Below are 19470 nucleotides of genomic sequence, written 5' to 3'. Positions count from 1 at the left end.
GAGACAGGCAGTGCAGGGGTGATTTGGGGTGTGGAGGGACATGCCTGCGCCTGACTGTGGGTGCCCGGGTGGGATACGCAGGGTTCCCGGAAGAGGCTGGGCTCTGGGGACTGCTGGGGAGGCTGCATTCAAGGGCCTTGGCCTCAGTCTGGGAAGGGCCTGTTGTGACCCTGATGAGCCGTCCTCAGCATGTGGGGCAGCGGCGGGGGGGGGGGGGGCTCAGAGTGGGTGTCCAGCTTAGGGTGGGCATGTCAGGGCCCCCACGCTGGTCCTTCAGCCAGGGCTCCCACAGGATCCCCGGGATGGGGTGACAACCTTGGGCCTCAGGGCATGGCTGCTTGGGAAGTGAGGTGATCTGCAGTGGGGTTGCCAGGGAGGTGAGGCCTGGTGTGAGGAGGGAACACTGGGGAGACCATCAGATAACACGGGTTCCTGGGAGGAGCCTGGGGGCTGCCTGGGCTCATCCTGGTAGGAAACTCCCTTTCCTGTTGGCTGGTTCTCATGGAACGTTCCTTCCCTTCCCCCACTTCCTCCTGGCCCGAGTGACCCTGCTCCTCCTGGGGCCTGTTCTGCCTGCACAGACCAGACCCAGCACCACCTTTAAGGAGGACACGGTGGGGACAGGCCCTCCCAGCTCTCACCTGCTCCCAGCACCCCTTTTGTAGCTGCGACCCGGGCCGCCAGGCATCCTTGGCGTGCATGTGCACACACACACACACACACACACACACACACACACACACACACACACGGCTGAGCCATGTCCGGCCCAGGAGGCCATCACAGCAGGGCTGCCCGCCCTTCCAGAACTTGGTCATCTAGTCCACCTGGTTTAAGGGTGAGGAACCTGGTGTCTGTGGAACGTAGGCCTCCAGCCCCCTCTTGCTCCTTTCAGATGCTGTTCTAGGGCCATAGAGTCCAGGCTACCTCAGCGGCGGCGCCTGCTCCAGCCCTTTCTGTGTGCATGTATGTGTATGTGGGGGACACTTTCTGAGCCTGAGCGTCATCTCTGGGCATGTTCTTGGTTGTACACGGACCTTCCAGTGCTGTGGGGACAGTCTTGGGGGGGATGGGGTGGTGGTGCTGGACGGTGGCCCTGGGGGGACGGGCAGATCATTCCCAGGAGCTGTCTCTGGAGGCTGCAACCAAGAGCTGTTACTTCTGTCCCCCTAGTTTGGGGCGGCCCGCCTCCCTCCCTTCTGCATCCCCATATGCGCACCCACAACCTTCCCCTCCTCTCCCAGCTGCCACAGAGTGTGGGCCTCAGCTACAGCTGACAGGTGCCCAGGCCGTGGCGCTCTCCCATTCTCACCTGGACCCCTCATCTGGGTGGCCCCCATGAGGCTCGGAGAAGGTGGGGGCTCCTGGGAAGTATGAACAGCTGACTGGACCAGACCTGGTCCTTGCTGGCTGGACACTGGCTGGACGCTGAGTCTCCTCTGTCTGGGCCTGGGGCCACCCACTGAGCTCAAGCCAGGCCGGAGTGTGGGCCTGGGAGGGCCCCTCGGGGACCAGAGGTGCTCAGTGCCGCTTCCTATAAATAGCAAATCTTAAATTCACTCCCAGTGAAGAGCTGCGTTCCCAGCGCACTCCTGTCTGGCACCGGGGGAGCCCCCATCCGAGCTCATGGCGTCGGCTCCTGCTCCTCCACCTCCCGGCCCATCTGCCACCCCACCTCTCACCTCAGCTCAAGCGTCATCTCTGGAAGCTTCTGTGCCACTGCCCCTGCCCCGGGTCCCACAGCTCCGGGCTCCCCGCATGTGTGCTGTCCTGGTTATGCTCTTGTGGGGACACTGCCAGGTGCATCCCTGAACCTCTGGCAGCTAGTGCCGGAGCCGTTGGTCATGGGGGCCCCAGATGTATCCCATATGGTGCCCTTCCTTCAGGGGGCTGTGCCAGCCCAGGACTTTGGGGGGCCCCGCTCTGGGTAGACCCTGGACCCCTCTGTGTGTGAGAAAGGGGGCGTTCTGCTGGCCCAGGGGTGGCCTGGTGCTACACAGGCTGGCTCTGGCCTGTTTTGGGAGCCTGGGGGGCCCCGGGCAGAGTCTGCAGGAAAGGCCTGGCCGGGTATTTCCAGCTGCTGCTCTGGGACGCGGGCAGAGCTGTCCCCACGCAAGCCGGCCTGTGGCCATCTCCTCCAGGGAGGGAAGTATTGAGGGCGCTGTGTTGGCACAATTTAAACTAAAATTTTAATATCACTACTGCTGGGGAAAATTCACAAACTTCAGAAACGAGTGAAATGAAATTATATGATAACAACCACCATTATCCCGCGTGCTTGTTTAGCTGAGATTTTGGGCTTCCTGGCAAAAATTTGTCCAAGTGCCAAGAAGTCCCGGCCCCATACACAGACCCCAGAAAACCCTGGGTCCCCTGCTGGGGGCCAGGGTCAAGGAGACTGCACCCGCCCCACAGCCTTCTGCCCCTCACCGGCCTGGACCCCAAGCTCCACGGGGACCTCACCCTGCCTGCCCTGAGGCTTTGTGTGTGCACGGTGCTTGTGCACCTGCCTGGGCATACATGCATTGTGTGTGTGCTCATATGCACACATGTGGCTTGAGTGCACACGTGTGCCTGTGTGAGTGTGCATGTATGCATGTGCACGGACATACGCACATGTCTGGATGCACATGTATGTGTCTGCATGCTTGCGTGTGTGCATGAGCACACTTGTGTCTGTGTGTGTGTGTGCAGGTGTGCATCTGCAGCCTCTGAACTGCAGCCCCCTGAGGGCAGCATGGGTCCCTATTCTCCCTCCCCAGAGCCAGCCCCCCCTCGCTTTTAATCAAGTGGTCAGTGGCGCTCTGGTGCCCGCTGTGCCCTCCTGTGGAGCCTCTGATGCCCCAGACGCAGAGAGTGTTCTTTCCTCGAGATCCCTGTGCTTGATCAACATTTCCCAGCCGCACCCCGCGGAACTGTCAATATTTACTTGAGGTCATCGCTGCCTCCTCCAGGACCGCCCCCTCCGTGGTCCTGCCCGCAGGCGTGACCTGGGTTGCTGCCCCCAGCACAGCCGGCGCTGGGTGTCAAGGTCAGCAGACGTGTGTTTGGGTTTGAGCGATGAGTGTGTTTACTGAGCTGCTCCGCCGCCTGCACCAGCAGCTCCAAATGACATTTCAGGAATTGAATTACGACGTTTCAGTGCTTGCAGAATCCAGGAATAGATTATTTGATTATATCTGTTGGAAGTCATTGCCATAACCGGCTTTGTTTTCTTAGCCAACATCTATCCTGAGTGGAGACAGGCACAGGAATGCTGCGATGAGTTGATTTCCCCAAAAGCCCGTCTCCTAAGCTGGCACAGCCCCTGGCGCTTCTCTGGACGGGCTCAGCCCCTGCTTGCCCCACCTGCCCCTTGTCACTGGCCCACACAGGGAGGCTGCCGCTCTGCGGGGGTGGCTGCGCCCCAGGGATCTTCCCTCCGGCTCCCCTCGTAGTTTCTTCCAGGGCTCACACTTCCCCGCCCCCCCCCCCCTGCCATCATGGGGGCTGATCTTTCCTCGGCCCCTGGGGAGATTCTGTCTGGTGTCAGGAGAGTCCTGCCTGGGGCGCTGCGCCCCTGCCATCCCTGCTACCATTTGGGTTTTGCCTGGAGCTGGGCAGGCAGCACTCTGGCCTTCCGCCTGCCAGGGAGCAAACCCAGAGCCGTCTGCTGCGGCAGGGAGGTCCACCCGACAGGATGGGAAGTGGACCTCAATCCCAGGGTGATTCCTACCCCGGCTGTTTCCAGAAAGAAGTGAGTTTCCTTAAGAACTTCTGGGGAGTCTCATCCACAACGTCAGCCTCTGCCCGCGGGCTCCCCTGCGCCTCCCTGCCTGATGCCACCTGGCCTTTAGGGGAGGGCCGGGGGGAGCCCTGGCTCTGGGGTGAGGTTCAGGCCTTGGCTGTGCCCCGTTTTTGTCTCTACGTTGCGCGTCTCGGGCTCTGGCCATGGGGCCACGTGAGCATGAGGGCGCTTTCTGCCCAAGGAAAGAGAACTGGGCCAACGTACTAGTCGGGTCGGGTCATCCGTTGAGAAAGCGTGCTTTTGTGTCCTTTCAAATAAGTAGTTACTGAATCGTGGCCTCGGGCCGGATGTTGGGTTTGTAGTTCAGTTCTGCGTGGCCAGCATAGGCAGTACCTGGACCTAATTCAGGACAGGACAGCAGGACCGCCTTTGCCCTGGGGCGTGTAGGGCCTCAGGAGATTTCTCAGGGTGCAGGGGAGGGGGTGGAGGGGAAGGGGGAAGGGGAGGATCCTTGAGGACTTCCTGGAGGAGGTGGTAGTTAAGCTGTTGGAAACTGTCACTGATCCCCTGTTAATCAAATAATAATGAATGTGCTGCGTTCGGACCCACTGGGGAGGCTGACGGTGAGCTCCAGCAAGCATAAATGCCTCCAGACCAGAATTAGTTACACTTTAAGAATTTCAACCTATGATTTTGAAAAAGGAGACGCCGCTGCCCTCATTAGGCACCCCCAGCGTGTCCTTGAAACCTTTTTACTGCTTAACATTCGGGAAAAACAGCTTTCTCTTTCTATATATAGCCTTCTCTCCACGTGCAGGCGCGTACCTGGTCCACTTACCAGCCCCAGGGGTGGGGAGGACTCGGCTTGGTGTGTGGCGTGTCACCACACGCTGGCGTCTCGTAGGGGCTGCTGGGTCGTGTGGGGAGCGGAGGAGTGAGGAGGCCTTTCCCGCTTGCTTTCCAGAATCCCTCCCTCCCTGGCAGGGACAGCGCCCCTAATCCAAAACACGCGTCTCATTTTCCTCCAGTTCATCCCCCGCGGTCCGAGAGCAGTGGGTGTTGGGGGGCCGGGGAGCAGCCTGCCTGTGCCCACATCACGTGGGGTTCACCCTGGCCTGTTTTGTGAATTATTCCATCTGTGGAAACCCTGGGCTCCCTGTGCAGCGCTGGGTGGCCTGGGGAATGGCTGGTTTGATGCTGCCAGGAAGAGGGTCCCGGGGCAGAGGGTGCCCCGCTCAGGGCCAGGCCGGCTGTGTCTGCTCCAAGGCTGGACGGCCATGGGAGCTGGCGGAGGTCAGGCAGCCCCGTGGCAGCTGGGCCCCAAAGTCAGGCTCCGGGCATGGGGTAACCATCGACCCTGGCCTTCTGTAGACCACTGAGAAGTGCATCAGGAGCACCCCAAAAGGTACCTCTGCTGTTGGCAGACGTGGTCTCCAGTTCCTGCCTTGCCCCTGCCTCTTGTCTGGCCTGCGGCTCTGCTGGCCTCAGTGACGCAAAGCGGCCTGCCTGAAGCTGTCACTGGACTGGATGCGTTACGGGGGTCTGCCCCCTTTGCCTGTGGGAAGCTGAGACCAGGCGCCTCCAGATGCAGGGCCTGTCATGAGCTGGCAGTGGGGCAGGGGCCTGGAGTGGCAGGAGGACGACTCAGCAAGCGTGGGGCTGGGGGGTTACCCACTGCGCTGGGGTGTGTGGCCTGCTGCCTGCAGGGGTGTGTGAGTCTCGCTGAGGGTCATAAGGGGCAGCCAGTCTGAATGTCCCCCTGCCCCAGCGATGGAGGGACAGACTGTCCGGCGCCTCTGGCCTATTTTACCGCTGTCCCCCCGGGAAGCTCTGCTCTTAGCAAATCCTCCACCTTGTTCTTGTCCGCCTGGCTCTCGTGCTCCCTGCGTGCAGTTTCCTGGCTCTGAGGCCCAGGACTCCTGTGGTCCGGGGCAGCCAAGGGGGTGGTCTCTTGGCTGGCAGGCCCCATGCTAGCAGCGAGGACAGGGCATCGGGCCCTCTTGCCGTTCAGCCCGGGGCGTGTTTTTGTGGCGGGAGAGGCCAGTGGGGACAGGGGTCCTGGAGAGGCCCTTCTCCTCCCGCAGCTGGTGACAGACCTGTTTCCGGATCAGCCTTCTTCCCGTTGGCCTCTTCGCCTCAACTGCTTGTGTGTCCCTGGAATTCCCTGCCCTTCTCCTGGAGACCAGCCGGGCAGACAGACCTTGGGCCCTCCCCAGACAGGCCTTGCCCGGCAAGTTCCCTCTCCAGGCCTGGTGGCCTCGTGCCCGGAGGGCAAGGCAGGCGTTCCTTGTGCTCCTTTGCTGCCCCTGTGGCACCTGCCAGGACCCTCACAGCGGCCCCAAGAGGTTCCAGGCCACGGGCCCCACCGCCACCCTGGGTCCCAGCGGGGTCTGGGGCTCATTGGTGTTTCTCTTCGTTTCTCGGCCTGGAGGATACTGAAGAGGCAGGAACACGCTGTGTGGTCGCAACGTGCTCACTGCTGCAGCTGGATGCCATGGAATGTGAACGCCTGCTCCTCATCCCCTGCCAGCTGCTAGCACCTGCTGCACCCCAGATACCTGTTCTAGGTGCCCTGGGTACCCGCTGCTGGGGGAGGGGGCAGGTGAGCCTAGAGGGGAGGCATGGTGTCTCCAGCACTGTTCTTGGGGATCCCACAGCTCCCTGGCTTGGAAGCTAAGGACAATTCGGGGTCCCCGCCACTGTGTTTGGAAGCCCCAACCCTGCACCCCCTCCCTTCAGTGCCCTCCTGAGTGAGCACATCAGTGCTTCAGAGCCCCTCCAGAAAGGAAGTAGTCCTTGCTCCCCCCAAGTTGACCTTCCACCCTAGGTAGGAAGTCTTGAACAGGTGTGACATCAGGTGGCCAAGGGCAGCAGGCACATGCCAGGTGGGTGAGGCTGCTCCGGGGGGTGAGGCTGCTCCGGGGGGCGAGGCTGCTCCAGGAAGGAGGGTGGCCCTTGTGGGGCAGGGACAGACAGGCTTCGGGCTAGGACGACGGCTGGGGAGGGAACTGAGGCTGGGGGCTGCCCAGGAAGGGCGGCCTCCAGCAGGTTTTCTGCTAACAATACCTGCCCCTGCCCCATGAATAAAGCATGATGTGGGGGAGGGCCTTGGAGTCTCATCATTATCATCCGACTTGATAATAGAAAAATTAAAATTTAAAGTGATCTGAAGTGACAAGTGACAGGAATGTTCTGGAAACCGGAGATTGGGAGCCGGATCCGATCTCTGCGGTGATGGTATCAGCTTCAAAATCCCCGGCAGCTGTTGGGTTTTAACTCTTTCAGGGCTCTAGGGACCCAGTTCCCTTTATTCCCAGGGTGCCAGGGCCCCCGTCTTAGCACCCCGTGTCCGGACTTGGGGCTCAGGCTCACACACCCTAGCTTTGTTACTGGGTGGAGCCTTTGTCGCCTGGGATGGCCACCTCCGGGGGGACCAGAGCTGGACAGTTGGGGCTCAGCAGCCTTGAGCAGCCTTGAGCTCCGGCCCCACCTCGCCCGCAGCCCTCTGGAGCGGAGAGTGTGTCTGGGCCTGGCTTCCTGGAAGCCTTGGCCTGGCCCAGCAGTAGCCCCCACAGACTTGTGACATCTTCACTGAGGGGAGGGTCAGCCCCCGCACTTGTCCCCAGGATCTTACCTGGGTGGAAACTTTGAACAGGGAGCCCTTGGGAGCACCCTCGCCCGGGCTCCTGCGGAGCTGACTTTAGTTCATTGCCTGTGCGTCCCTCCTGGGCCTGGGGGATTCCAGCTGGGAAGCGTCATCGGGTCTCCGACGACTGTCCTGGTCTTCCTGAGGTGCTGGGCCTGTCCTGGAGGCCAGTGGGCCGGACGCCAGAGGGTGGACTGCACAGATACTTACTCTCATTACAAGAGTTACGTAACAGCAGATCAGAAAGTTGGCAAAATACAAGGCAAAAGAGAAGCTACCCAGGCACTGCCTTGCGAGGCCCCCTCCGGCCTTTGGCTTGTTCCCACTGTGATATTGGTACCATCACCCCCTGCTGCCCGTGGGCCCCCCACCTGCTGGCGCTGCTCACCGCTTTCCCACAACGCAGCATCCGGGCGAGAGCTGCTTCTCTTTGTGTTTTTATGGTGTGCAGGGTGCAGAGGTGAGCTTGGTCCTGCTTTTGGGGTGCGGGTCCCCCCTGCTGGGCACCGGGAGGTGGCCCTGAACCAGACCTGCCCTCTCAGAGCCTGCAGGGAGACAGCGTCATGTGACACCTGAGACTCAGAGGAAGCGCTGGGTGGGGGGAGCAGCGGGCTTGGCTGCGGGCTCTGGGGGCCTCCTGGAGGAGGGCTGGGCGCACAGGGGGGGGAGCTGGGCAGAGAGAGGAGGCGCAGGGCTTTCTCCTCGGAGGCACCGAGCTGGTGTCCTGATCCCTGGCGGGCACCAGGGTCTGCAGGGTCCTGTTTTCTCCAGGGGTTGGGTGACGTCTGTCTCCTGCGCGGGAGGGGAGCCGGCCACAGGGACCTCGTGCAGGAGGACTGAGCCCCAGTCTGAAGGCAGCAGCCCCTTCCCCCAGCAGCGCTCCCCGCTCCCCGCCCCCTGCGGGGGGAGATGAAGGAGCATTTGAGAAACTATCAAATAATAAAAGAAATAAGGAGAAGATGGATATTCACTTCAGGCCTTGCTGCTTATTAATATATCATTTTCCAAGTCCCCTTTTTGTCCTGAAAATGTCAGGTGGCGGGTTACATACTTTTGGCAAAAAATACCTAAAATATCGAAAAAGGGTGAATTTTATTGTCTAAATGATACCTCAGTGAACTTGATCTTACCAAGAAACAGACCTTGTTCTTTCTTTTTCTTTCTTTCTTTTTTTTTTTTTAATGAGAAGCTTATTCCCACATTTGCTTTCCTCTTAGGAAAAAGATCCCACTCTTAATGCCAGCACAGCATGAAAATGCCTGTTAGGAGGAGTGTGCCCCGCCTAGAGGACGGGAAAAATGACATTTAAAATGTTTGTTGTTACATTTTCCTTATTACAATGCTAATTCATCACTCCACTGGTGTTTCTCTGGAGCCTTCTGTGTGCTGGGCGTGTTGTCAGGTTTTGTGGGTGTGCCTGAAGGATGAAATAAACTAGCCAGCCTCCTGCCTCCAGGGGCCCCCGTCCAGAGGGAGACCCAGCACCAACAGGACAAGCCAGCGAGTGACATCATGTGCTTGGTGCCACTTGCTGTGGGCAGGAGCCGAGCAGGAGAGCGGCATGTGGGGGGTGCTGGGGGAGGGTCTTGCCATTTTAGATAAGCCAGGGGTGCCAGAGCTTATCAAGGCGAGCAAGATCCGGGGCCCATGTTGGGGAGGTGGTCCAGGCAGTGCCAGTTGAGATGGGGTGATCATGGGCCTGGTGGGCTCAGGTGCAAGCTGAGCAGCTGTGACCCAGGAAGGGCAGCTGGGCAGCCCCAGGCCCCGCTGTCTAATAGTTCCTAATCCCAACACCGTCACAAAACACATTTTTTATTTAAGTTTGATGTAACGAGGCTGTATTTTTTACACAGCACTTTATAACCTGTTTAACATAATGTATTGACTACTATTTTCCCATTTTATTAAAATCATCTTTTGTGGCCCAGTTTTGCAGGCTTTGGCAGTATCTCACCCTGGGTGAGCACTGTGATCTATTTAACTAAGGCCCTGCTGCTCAGTGCTTGATCCTTCTAGAAGGCACCCTCCAGAGCTGGGTGAGCCAGACAGAGGCTGCGCCCGCTCCAAATGGCCAGGCGAGGGGACCGAGCTGAGCCGCGATGGAGAGGTGTTTCGCCTGGAGAAATGTGTGGATAGAGTTGAAAATGTAACCGCCATTTGCTTGCAGATAAGATTGTTTTCCAGCCACATGGACTTGTGTGCAGGGAGGGGCCCGGCCCCCCCAGAGCCTACCTCCCACACCTGCAACCCCTCCCGTGTCGACCCATCTTTCGCCATCCTGCTCTCCGCTCCCCCCAATCAACCTCAAGGCCACCTGCACTCTCTCTTCCGGAAGCTTCTGCTTTTCCCTGTTCACATCCCCCCTCTACCTGCCAGATGCCCTTGGAGAGGGTTGCAGGGGTCGGCACCTCGAGCGAAGGCCCGGGCCTGGGCTGTTCATCACGATGCAAGACCCGCCTGCCGCCCTCCTTTCTGCCTCCTTTCTGCCTCCTGGGCTCCAGAGGCAGAGCGGGTTATTGGGAGGTTCTTTCCAAGGCCTGTCAGCCCATGGCAAAAATGAACACGCAAACACGACTCAGAGGTCAGGGCCCGAGCTTTGAATTCCCTAGAACGTCACCACAATGTGCTGCCATTGACTGGAAGCCTTACCCAGGCCAAGCAGTCGGTGAGCACATATTTGTGTTGCCGACAGAATTCTTACAACAAAGGGAGCTGGAGAAACGAAGATGTTGAGAGAATCCTGAGGAAATCTGCTTCTGTTACTATGCGGTGTGATTTGATGCCCCAAGTGTACAAGGCACCTGGGTGTGGCCCACGGATGTGGGGGCAGGGGAGGCCGCAGAGAGGGCGTTTGAGGAGCTGCCGGAGGGAGGAGACAGGGTGGGTGTGGGCAGGTGGGCCTTCCCTTGGGGCTGAGTATCTTCCTGGAGGAAGGTGCTGGCTTCCTGGCCTGGGGTCTCCTGTTAACTCGAGACGAGGCCAGGATGACACTACCCTTTTGGGGTAACTTGCTTGGATTTGGGGCTCTCGGTGGAGTTTATGACGTAGCTGGATCCTGAGGCTGGATTCAGCCGTCTGAATGGAATTCTCTGGCGTTTTCCCGCGTTGGCTCTGCATCTGTTTTGCCCACAGCAAATTGGAGGAAGACAGAGCTTCATGCAGTGGGTGGTTTTTAAGGCTGCGTGGTGGGGAGGTGTGGGCCTCGCTGGCGTAAACCCTTCACGAGGAATGTGGGCATGCTCTCTCCTCCACATTCCACTTAACCCCCCCCCACCGCGTGTGGGTTTGCTTGTGGGCTTGGAGGTGGGTACCACCTGTCTCGCCCCACAGCGCCTCCCCCTGGCTGCGACATATCAGCAATCCCACAAGGTGCGCCGGTTAGGGGAGCGGCCAGGTGCATTAAAGTGAGCACAGGGTCCCCTTGATGGGGGCGGAGGGGAGCTGGGATCTGGAGGCGGGGCATGGTGGGGGGTGTTCTCTGGGGCAGGTTCTAGGCAGAGGAGGTCATGGGTGGTGGCCAGAACCTTGCGCTCTCACACACACCTCTCAGGCTCCTCTGGGCAACGTGGAGTGATGAGCTGACCGGAGCCAGAGAGAAAGGAGAGCGGTTGGCCGCGAAGGCCCAGCCGTGCGTGGCCTCTGCCGGGTGCACACGTTGATTTGCAAATGTTCCTTCTGGTCATCCTCCCAACACCCGCCAGAGCCCCAGGTCCCAGAGGGGGACAGCCTGAGGGGGGCTGCCCGGGGATGCCGAGCTGTCACCGATCCCAGGGGACGCCGAGACCCAGCCCTCTCCCCCACCCCCCAGTGGCCTCGGCTCTGGGTGTTTCTTGGAGATGCCGTTCCCAGGCTGGGCCCGGGGGGCCAGGGAATCTGCATCCTAGCGTGCAGACCGACCTGTCGTGCTCCTGCCGGGCAGCACGATGCGGATGCTGGAGGGGCCCAGGCTGGGACAGCAGCTCCTTGGACCTGCGTCCTGGCCGCCAGCTCGCTGGGCGCTGCCCCGCAGCCCCGCGTCCCCCGCCACTCGGCCGGGCTGTGATTTTCCACTGACGCTGGCCTGACTTCACTGGCGGGTGCGGAGTGGAGACGTGCGGCAGGTCGAGCGCGAGCTGTCTACATGGGTGACACGGAATCCGGTGTCTGCGGGGCTGAGCGTGTCACTAATAGGATTCGCGGAGCCTTTTGGGTGTTGGTGGCGCGGCGGCTGCAGGAACCCAGAGGCTGCTCATTTGTGAGGAATGAATAATTTATTTGTGTTTTCAGATGACTTATTCCTTCATCACAGCTCTGGCAGCGAGCGCCACACGCTCTGTCGGCTGCTGAATAAGTGGCTGCAGCAGGAGGCTCGCCTTAATCCCCCGTGGGTGCCGTTTCCAGGCTGCTGATTTGCAGGCTGCATTTTCAGGGTCCAGATCCCTGCACTCGGGGTGCTTTCCTTCCTGTCTCTTTGTGGGGAAATCAGGTTATCCTCGGTCGCCCGCTGTGGGATGCACATCCCGGGTACCCGCTGGCCCCAGGGTCTTAGGGCGCGCTGGCAACTGAGCTGTTCACAGTCGAGGTTTGTCCCCGGGATGCTTTGTTTCCAAAGTCCATGTGATTGATTGAAGCCACACATGGTCACCTCACCCTGGAGAATTCCTAATTTTCACAAGTGCCAGTTGCCCCCACCTCCCCTGACCCCCGCGGGCCCTGTCACACGGGCGTGGACAGCACCACCTTCCTACCGAGGCCACCACGCTGACCCCCACGTGCACCAGTAAGTTTCCCAAAATGAGCAAAGCCGTGTCACCAGCCCCCCGACGACCCTTTCTCGTCATGACCCCCCCAGCAAGGGTGCCTGCTGTTTTGGCTTCCAAAACCGAGGGCTCGTTTTGTCTGTTCTTCCTCTTCATCGTGGGTCAGTGCAGCCTGTGGTCCCTGGCTCACGGTCACGGGCGAGGTCCGTCTCTGCCTGCCTGTGGTCGGGGTTCGTCCTGTGTGACCCACTGCGCTGCGCTTGTCCCCGGCAGAGGGACCTGGGCCAGCCGCCCCCGATGGCCATTCCTGCACAGTCTCCTGCTGGCCTCCCGTCCGTCCCGCTGTTGAAATACATACACGGGGCTGAGCTCCTGGCTTGTGGACTGTGTGTGGTCATGCTTCATAAATACACCGGCTTTCCAAAGAGTTGTAGGTCGTGGGCTCCCTTCCTTGCCTGCCGAAAGCTCGGAGACATGGGTAACCGGAACGAGCCCCCTGGAGCCAGAGTGCTGGCCCCCGCCTGGGTGGGCTGGGGTGGGGTGAGCACTGGTCACGGCCACACAGGCCCAGCAGGTAGCTCACAGTCATGGTGCCTGCTGCTTCCAGCCCCCGCCTCTGTGCGGAGCTTGCGGCCTGGGGGGGTCTCACCTGCACCCCAGCAGGCCACGTGGAGCTCAGCCATGTTCTGGTCAACACAGGCCACACAGATGACGGGGTCCCCGCGGGCTCTGCCTTGCAGCCTGGCTTTGGGGGGCTCACCATGCAGGAATGTGTGATGACATGGGTGACGTGGAGCCACGACAGCCCAGCCCCACTTTGTCAGGCTGTGTCCCGCCATTCAGTGATGCGTGACTGCATCGCCTACCTCCCCGGGCTGTTCCCAGATAGGGCCCAGGGCGGCTCCCTCACCCCCACCTGTTACTGAATGGAGCGTGGGAGAACACCTGCTGCAGGTGGGGCTTGTGTAGACCGAGGGACAGTGATCTGCCAGCCACAGTCCTTAGCACTGGGGGCCTCAGCGGAATCAGTCACCCTAAAGCCACAGTCGCCCCAGAAATAGTCCTGATCCAAAAGGCATCCATCTTTGACTCCAGACCCCACTCCTTCTCCCGTGGGGACTTTGCGTCCTAATTAAGTTGGTTTTCAGGATATATTAGAATAATCTGTCATCGCCTGAGTACATCCATCCTCCTGGCATGAGCGGGTAGGAGAGGCGGTCTGGCTTCCCGCAGACCCGGGTGGGCCAGGGGGGCTGGTGTGGCTGCTGGAAGGGGGGTGCTTTTCTGACTGTGTTTCCCAAGGACTAGCCAGCCGGCACCGTGGGACGTGAGCTCCCCCAGGCCTGGGCCTTGCCGACACTTGATCTGACTTTTTGATTCCAGCAATCTTAGTGAGTACGAAGTGGAAGCTCATTAGGCTTTTGATTTGCATTTTTCTAATGAATATTTTCTTGTTCTTACTTGTCTATCTTCTTTGGAGAAATGGGTATTCAAGTTCTTTTTCTGTCTTTTAAATTAGCTATTTGTCCCTCTTTTACTGAGAAATCTTTATGTATTCTAGATACAAGTCCCTTAGCAGACAGATAATTGGCAGATATCTTCACCCATTCTATGTGGTGTTGTCTTTCCAGTGTCTTGACTGTGTCTTTTGAAGCACAAGTTTTTCCTTTTGATGAAATCCAGTTTATCTGTCTCTTCTTTGGTGTTTGGGTTTTTGGTGTCTTGAGTAAGAATCCCTTGTCAAACCCAAGATTGTAAAGATTTACCCCTGTGTTTTCTTTTGAGTTTTGTAGTTTTAGTGGTTATTTGTAAGCCTTTGATCTATTTCGAGTTGGTGTTTGTGTGTGGTGTGAGGTAGGAATCAGTCCTCTTTCATTCTCTTGCATGTGACTGTCCAGATGCCTGGGCACCCCTGTTGGAAATCAGCCGATCACATGTATGTGGGTTTATTTGGGGATTCTCAGTTCTGTCCCATTGATCCTATTTCTTTCTGTGCCAGCACCACAATGTCTTTACAGTTGCGTGGTAATGATTTTTGAAATCAGGAGGTGTGAGTCCTTCTGCTTAGTTCTTCTTTTTCGGGATTGTTCTTGACTTTCTGGGTCTTTGCAATGCCATGTGAATTTTAGAGTCAGTTCAATTTCTACAAAGCAACAATCTGGAATTCTGACGGTTAAATGCCCTGGATCTACACATCAGTTTGGGGATTACCGCCCTCTTAGCTGTGTTCATTTTCCTGATAGATGAACATGAGGTGGTTTGCCAGTTATTTAGATCTTTAATTTCTTTCAGCAATGTTTTGTAGTTTCCAGAGTATAAGTTGTTTGTTTTTTTTTAAAGAATTTTATTCTTTTCGGTGGAATTGCTAATGAGGTTGTTTTCTTAATTCCATTGTTGGAGTTTTTATTGCAAGCGGTAGAAATGCAATTTTTTTTTTCTTCACATTAACCATGTATCCAGAAACTTTGCTGCACCTGTTTATCCTAATAGTTTTTATTTTAGGGATTCCTTAGAATGTCCTGTATACAGGAAGGGTCATGACTTCTGCTATTTACAGAGGTCAATTCACCTTTCTAATCTAGATGCCTGGTATTTTCTTTTTCTTTCTTTCTTTGTTTTTTGCTGAATTATCTTGGGAAACTCCAGTCCAGTGTTGAAAAGAAGTGGTCCAAGGGGGTCTCCTTGCCTCATTCCTGATTGATCTTAGGGGCGGGGGTGAGAAGCGGAATCTAGTCTTTCACCATGAAGTGTGCTGATGGCGATGAGTTTTTCACAGATTGGAGATTTGTCAGATTGAAGAAGTTCTCTTCTATTCCTAGTTTGTTCAGCATTTTATCATGAAAGTGTATTGGATTTTGTCAAAATGCTTTTCCTGTATCCATGGAGATGAGCATATGGTTTTTGCTTTTCATTTTACTGATAAGGTATACTACATTCATTGATTTGATTGTCGACTGGTAAACCAATCTTGCATTCCTGAAATCAATCCCACTGGGTCATGGTATGCAATTCCCTTTGTTCTTTATGTCGCTGGATTTGGGTGCTAGTATTTTATTGAGTTTTGCATCCATCCTCATCGTTGTGATCTATAGTTTTCTTCCCTTGTGAAGTCTTTGGTTTTGGTGTCAAGGTAATTAATACTGGCCTCAGAATCAATTTTAGAAGCATTTGTGAAGAATTAGTATTAATTCCTTAAATGTTTGTCAAATTCCGCAGTAAAGCCTTTGGGTCTGGGTTTTTCTTTGTGAGCAGTTACTAATTCAATCTCTTCTTGATTACTATATCTGTTCAAGATATAATATCTTCTTATAGGCTTTTAGATTGTCTATCTCTTCCTGTATCCACTTTGGTAGTTTATATCTTTCCAGTTGGTTTAGATTTTTTTTCTGAAAGATTTATTTTATTTATGCATGTAAGAACTGGGGTACAGGCCAGAGGTGTGGGGGGATGGAAGGATCCACCGGAAACAGAGTGGGGAACAGAACAGGCAGACTGACGAAATACACTGCTGAGGGAGCAGCGGGGAGACAGGAGAGGTCTGCTGCGCCATGTGGGTCAGCTCCCTGGCTGGGGATTGATTGTGTGCTGCAGTAGCTGTGGATAGCTACATAGTGCTGCGTCATAACCCCTTGCACCACCAGGGAGGCCCCTGGTTTAGATTCTTATAGGAATGTTTTCACAGCCTTTCTGTTGATTTAGTCATAGTTGGCATTTATTGAACTTTTCCTACATCCCAATCATTTTTCCCATTAGCCATTGCATTTTTACAAGAATGTAAATTTGATAAACTATTTAGTATTATCATCTCCATTTTACAAATGGGGAAACAGAGGAAGAAAAAAGTTAAATACTGTGTCAAGATGACACAAGAAGAGCTGGGATTTGGGGTGGGGTGGTCTGACCCCTCACTGCTCCCCAGGCCCTCCCCCTGGGCCAGGTCTGTGTGAGTAGCTGGAAGTATGAGATTGAGTCAGACCTGGTCACTCCCCAGAGAGCCCAAACCTACGAGAAGGCGGTGCCCTAGGCCTAACATGAGCAAAGGGTGGGAAAGTCAGGGAGTCCGCAAGGGCCCCCCCAGAGAAAGTGACATGTGCAGTGGGCCTGGCCGGTCTGCTTGGGTCAGGATGACGTGGAGGAAGTTTATAAGCCCCAAAGGGTGTCCCAGAGAGCCTGCCCTGGAGATGCCCAATCCCCACCCCGTGGGAGCTGGGGGTGGTAGAGCAGAACCACCAGGTCTGTTTGCTCAGTCAGGCTTCACAGTTGTCGGCCCGGAGAGGAAGAGGCACGGCCATTTGTGAGACCGTCGCTAGACAGAAATCGGGAGCGACCAGACATAACTCAACATAATTCTTCCTGTATAATGGCTTCTGCTGCTGGGTTCCGTCTGCAGCAAGGACTGTAATCTTTATCTGCCACAGGAAAGCGGGTGGCCGGGGAGCCCCTGTGGCTGAGCGATAGAGCAGGGAGGAAATTTGCAATTCGAGTTAATGGAGTGTTTCCCAGCAGCCCTGGAGCCAGGGCTTCAAAGTCCCAGGAATGATGGACCCTTCTCCTGCTGGAAAGCCCAGGGTCAGAGCTGGCCAGCCCGGGGGGACTTGGCACTCCCGCTTTGTCCCTGATGGGAACACGCGGATGGCAGGATGACAGGCGGTCCCAGGCTCACGAGCCCCCCCCGAGCCCTCTGCTCTGCTCACGGCCCTGCACTGACCCAGAGAGGCTGCTGTGTCTCATGGGTGTGCTGCGGACATGATGCTGCCCCGTCACTGAGCACGCTGGCAGTGCAGGGCTGCTTTCTCGAGGCTGGGCACCATGCGGCCTCCATGGTCAGTGTGGTGGCATCCTGGCTTGCAGTCAAGCGGGGCCCCTGCTCCAGGATGCTGTGTGGCATGAGGGGGTGTCCCGGAGGGCAGGGTCCGGCTGAGAGGGTCAGCGCCTGCGGTGCACCTGCCCCTGCTGGCAGAGGCCCCTGACCTGCAGGTGTACTCACTGCCTCCCCGGAACGTCCGCTGAGCCTGGTGATGGATGGGTTCCTGCATCTGAAAAGAGGCACCCGGCCTTGGTTTTGCACGCAGGGCAGCCTGCTTAGCTGCTTGTGACCTTGGCAGTGTTCCCCCCATTCGGTCAGCTGTAAACGGGCCAGTAGGATGGGCCCTCCAACGAGGGCTGGAGGAAGGTGGGTTGACAGGATGATGACTGCACACAGGCTTCCAGCACATTCTGCTGCTGGCTCTGTTATTGGTTTTCTCAAAAGTAACCTTGGGGAGGGCCCTTGATCCTGTCTGTGCTGTGATTTCCCTGCACGTCAAAGCCCAGCTCACAGAGCAGGGTAGGAACTCAGCGGAGGTCCTTAACTCAAAAGTGTGCCCGAACAGATGGGACTAGGGGAGTCAGAGCAGTTTCAGGGTGGTCATGCAACAGGGTGGTCCCCAGGAAAGGGGGAGGTTCCCTGCCCCACCCAAGGGAGGGTGGAGCTGAGCAGGAAGAGGAGAAGCTGCAGAAGAGACTGAGGAAGGAAGCAGGATGGAGCCAGGAGACCTGGAGGAGGTGCATGGAGCCTAGAGACACGTGAAGAAACTGCGCTTGTCTTTTGGTCGTGGACGGGGTGACACAGATGTGGGTGAGACCCGTGGGGAGGTGACCATGGCAGCTTTTATCTTGATGTTGATTTTGCTCTTTTCCTTCCGGGCTTGTCTGGTTGTTTCTGACCCTTTTCTGTGGGTCCCCACTGGAAGATGCTTTAGACTTGTAGCAGGCTTTGGGGCCTTGCTCTGGGCCGATCCCATATGGATGGACTTTTACCCACGAGGGGATGGGTAACTCTGGATGCTTCATTTAGAAACTAGACTCTTTGCCTTACCTGTATTGTTTCCTAGTTTAATTAAAGTTCCTTCCCATTAAAGTCTCCTATGTTTTGTGTTGATGCGGCGGATGGCAGAACCCATTTAGAATAGGCAGGTTTGCGGGGTTTGGGCTGCCCCTCTCCCTGTCCTATAACAGTCACACCACTCTGCAGGACAGTGTCGTGGTGGATGACCGTCATACACCATTTGGGCAAACCCTGTTAAAAGCTGTGGGCCCTGGGTGATCATGTGTGTCAACCCGGGCTCAGTCATGGCTGCAGAGGCCCCTCTGTGTCCCTGTTGACAGTGGCGGCCCAGTCACTGGACTGTCCTGCTTAGTCTTGCAGTGAAGAGAAAACTGCTTTAAAAAAATAAAGTTGGGGCCTCCCTGGTGGCACAAGGGGTTAAGCACAGCACTATGAAGCTGTTTGCAACCTCTGCAGTTTGATCCCCGGCCAGGGAGCTACCCACATGGCTCAGCAGACCTCTCCTGTCTCGCCCGCTGCTCCCCTCAGCAGTGTATTTTGTCAGTCTGCCTGTTCTGTTCCCTGCTCTGTCTCTGGTGAATCCTCTCACCCCCCAACACCTCTGGCCTGTACCCCAGGTCTTGTATGCATCAATAAATAAATCCTTAAAAAAAATAAAGCTGCTAAATATATATGTGTATACATAGGTGCTTTTGTATATGGCTCTGTTTCTGTGTGTGTACATACATACACATGGCACTTTATGTGCGTGCAGACACACACACACACACACACACACACACACACACACGGCACTGTCTATGTATATGCACTACCTTAAAAAATAGTGACTTTCCATCAGCGTTTTGGCGGGAGACGCCTGGTTTGTCTGCTCCAGGTGCTGACTCCCCGCAGCGGGCTCGAGCAGAGTTGTGTAATCGGCGCGTGAAGCTCTATATTAGGGAAAGGGGCTGAACCTCACCTCTGAGCAGAAGGCACTGCACTTCCAGTGGTCCCGGTGTGCTGCAGTTTGGGGGTTGTGTGCTGCTGGAGGTCGAGGGCTGAGAGCCTGCTCCCTCTGGGCTCCGCCCCGGCACAGGAGACCACCCGGCCCCGCCCTCATGGATTGGCAGCTGCAGGGTGGAGGTGGGGGTGAGTTGAGGGGACTCCCTCGTGCACTGTATGGGGGGGCGAGCTCCTCCGGTCCACTTGGGTGGGTGCACACGGCTCGTGGTCCTATCGGCAGGGGAGAGGCTGTGGAGGAGAGTGACTGGGGACGTGTGTGACTTGGGAGGAGAAGCTCCCGGGAGCGCCCAGCACGGGAAGGAGCCGACAGGGCGGGGCGGGGGAGGCGTGCTGGGGGGACTGGCCGCCTGGGCTCCATCCTGCTCTGCCACCCGGCAGATACAGATACGTGCCCTTGAGCTGCAGTCAGCTTCCCTAGAAGTGCATTTTCCCGTCTGTAAAATGGGGCGATAATCATCGCACCTCACAGAGCTGTTGGGGGGTTGTGCTAAAGCAAACAGCGTGTGTTTCGCCTGCACCGTCCACG

At 56.8% G+C, this 19470-nt stretch overlaps 1 protein-coding gene across 1 annotated transcript in view; it reads left to right on the top strand.

Moving 5' to 3' along the window:
* The window catches only part of HPCAL1 (hippocalcin like 1), a 70354-nt gene that overhangs the window by 37691 nt on the left and 13193 nt on the right, over positions 1-19470 (top strand). The gene's annotated exons all lie outside the window — the stretch shown is intronic.

The sequence above is a fragment of the Talpa occidentalis genome, unplaced genomic scaffold (assembly GCF_014898055.3).
Source record: "Talpa occidentalis isolate TD23 unplaced genomic scaffold, MPIMG_talOcc4v2.1 talOcc4.5, whole genome shotgun sequence".
In the NCBI taxonomy this organism is placed as follows: Eukaryota; Metazoa; Chordata; class Mammalia; order Eulipotyphla; family Talpidae; genus Talpa; species Talpa occidentalis.
This window is presented reverse-complemented; position numbering and strand designations above follow the sequence as displayed.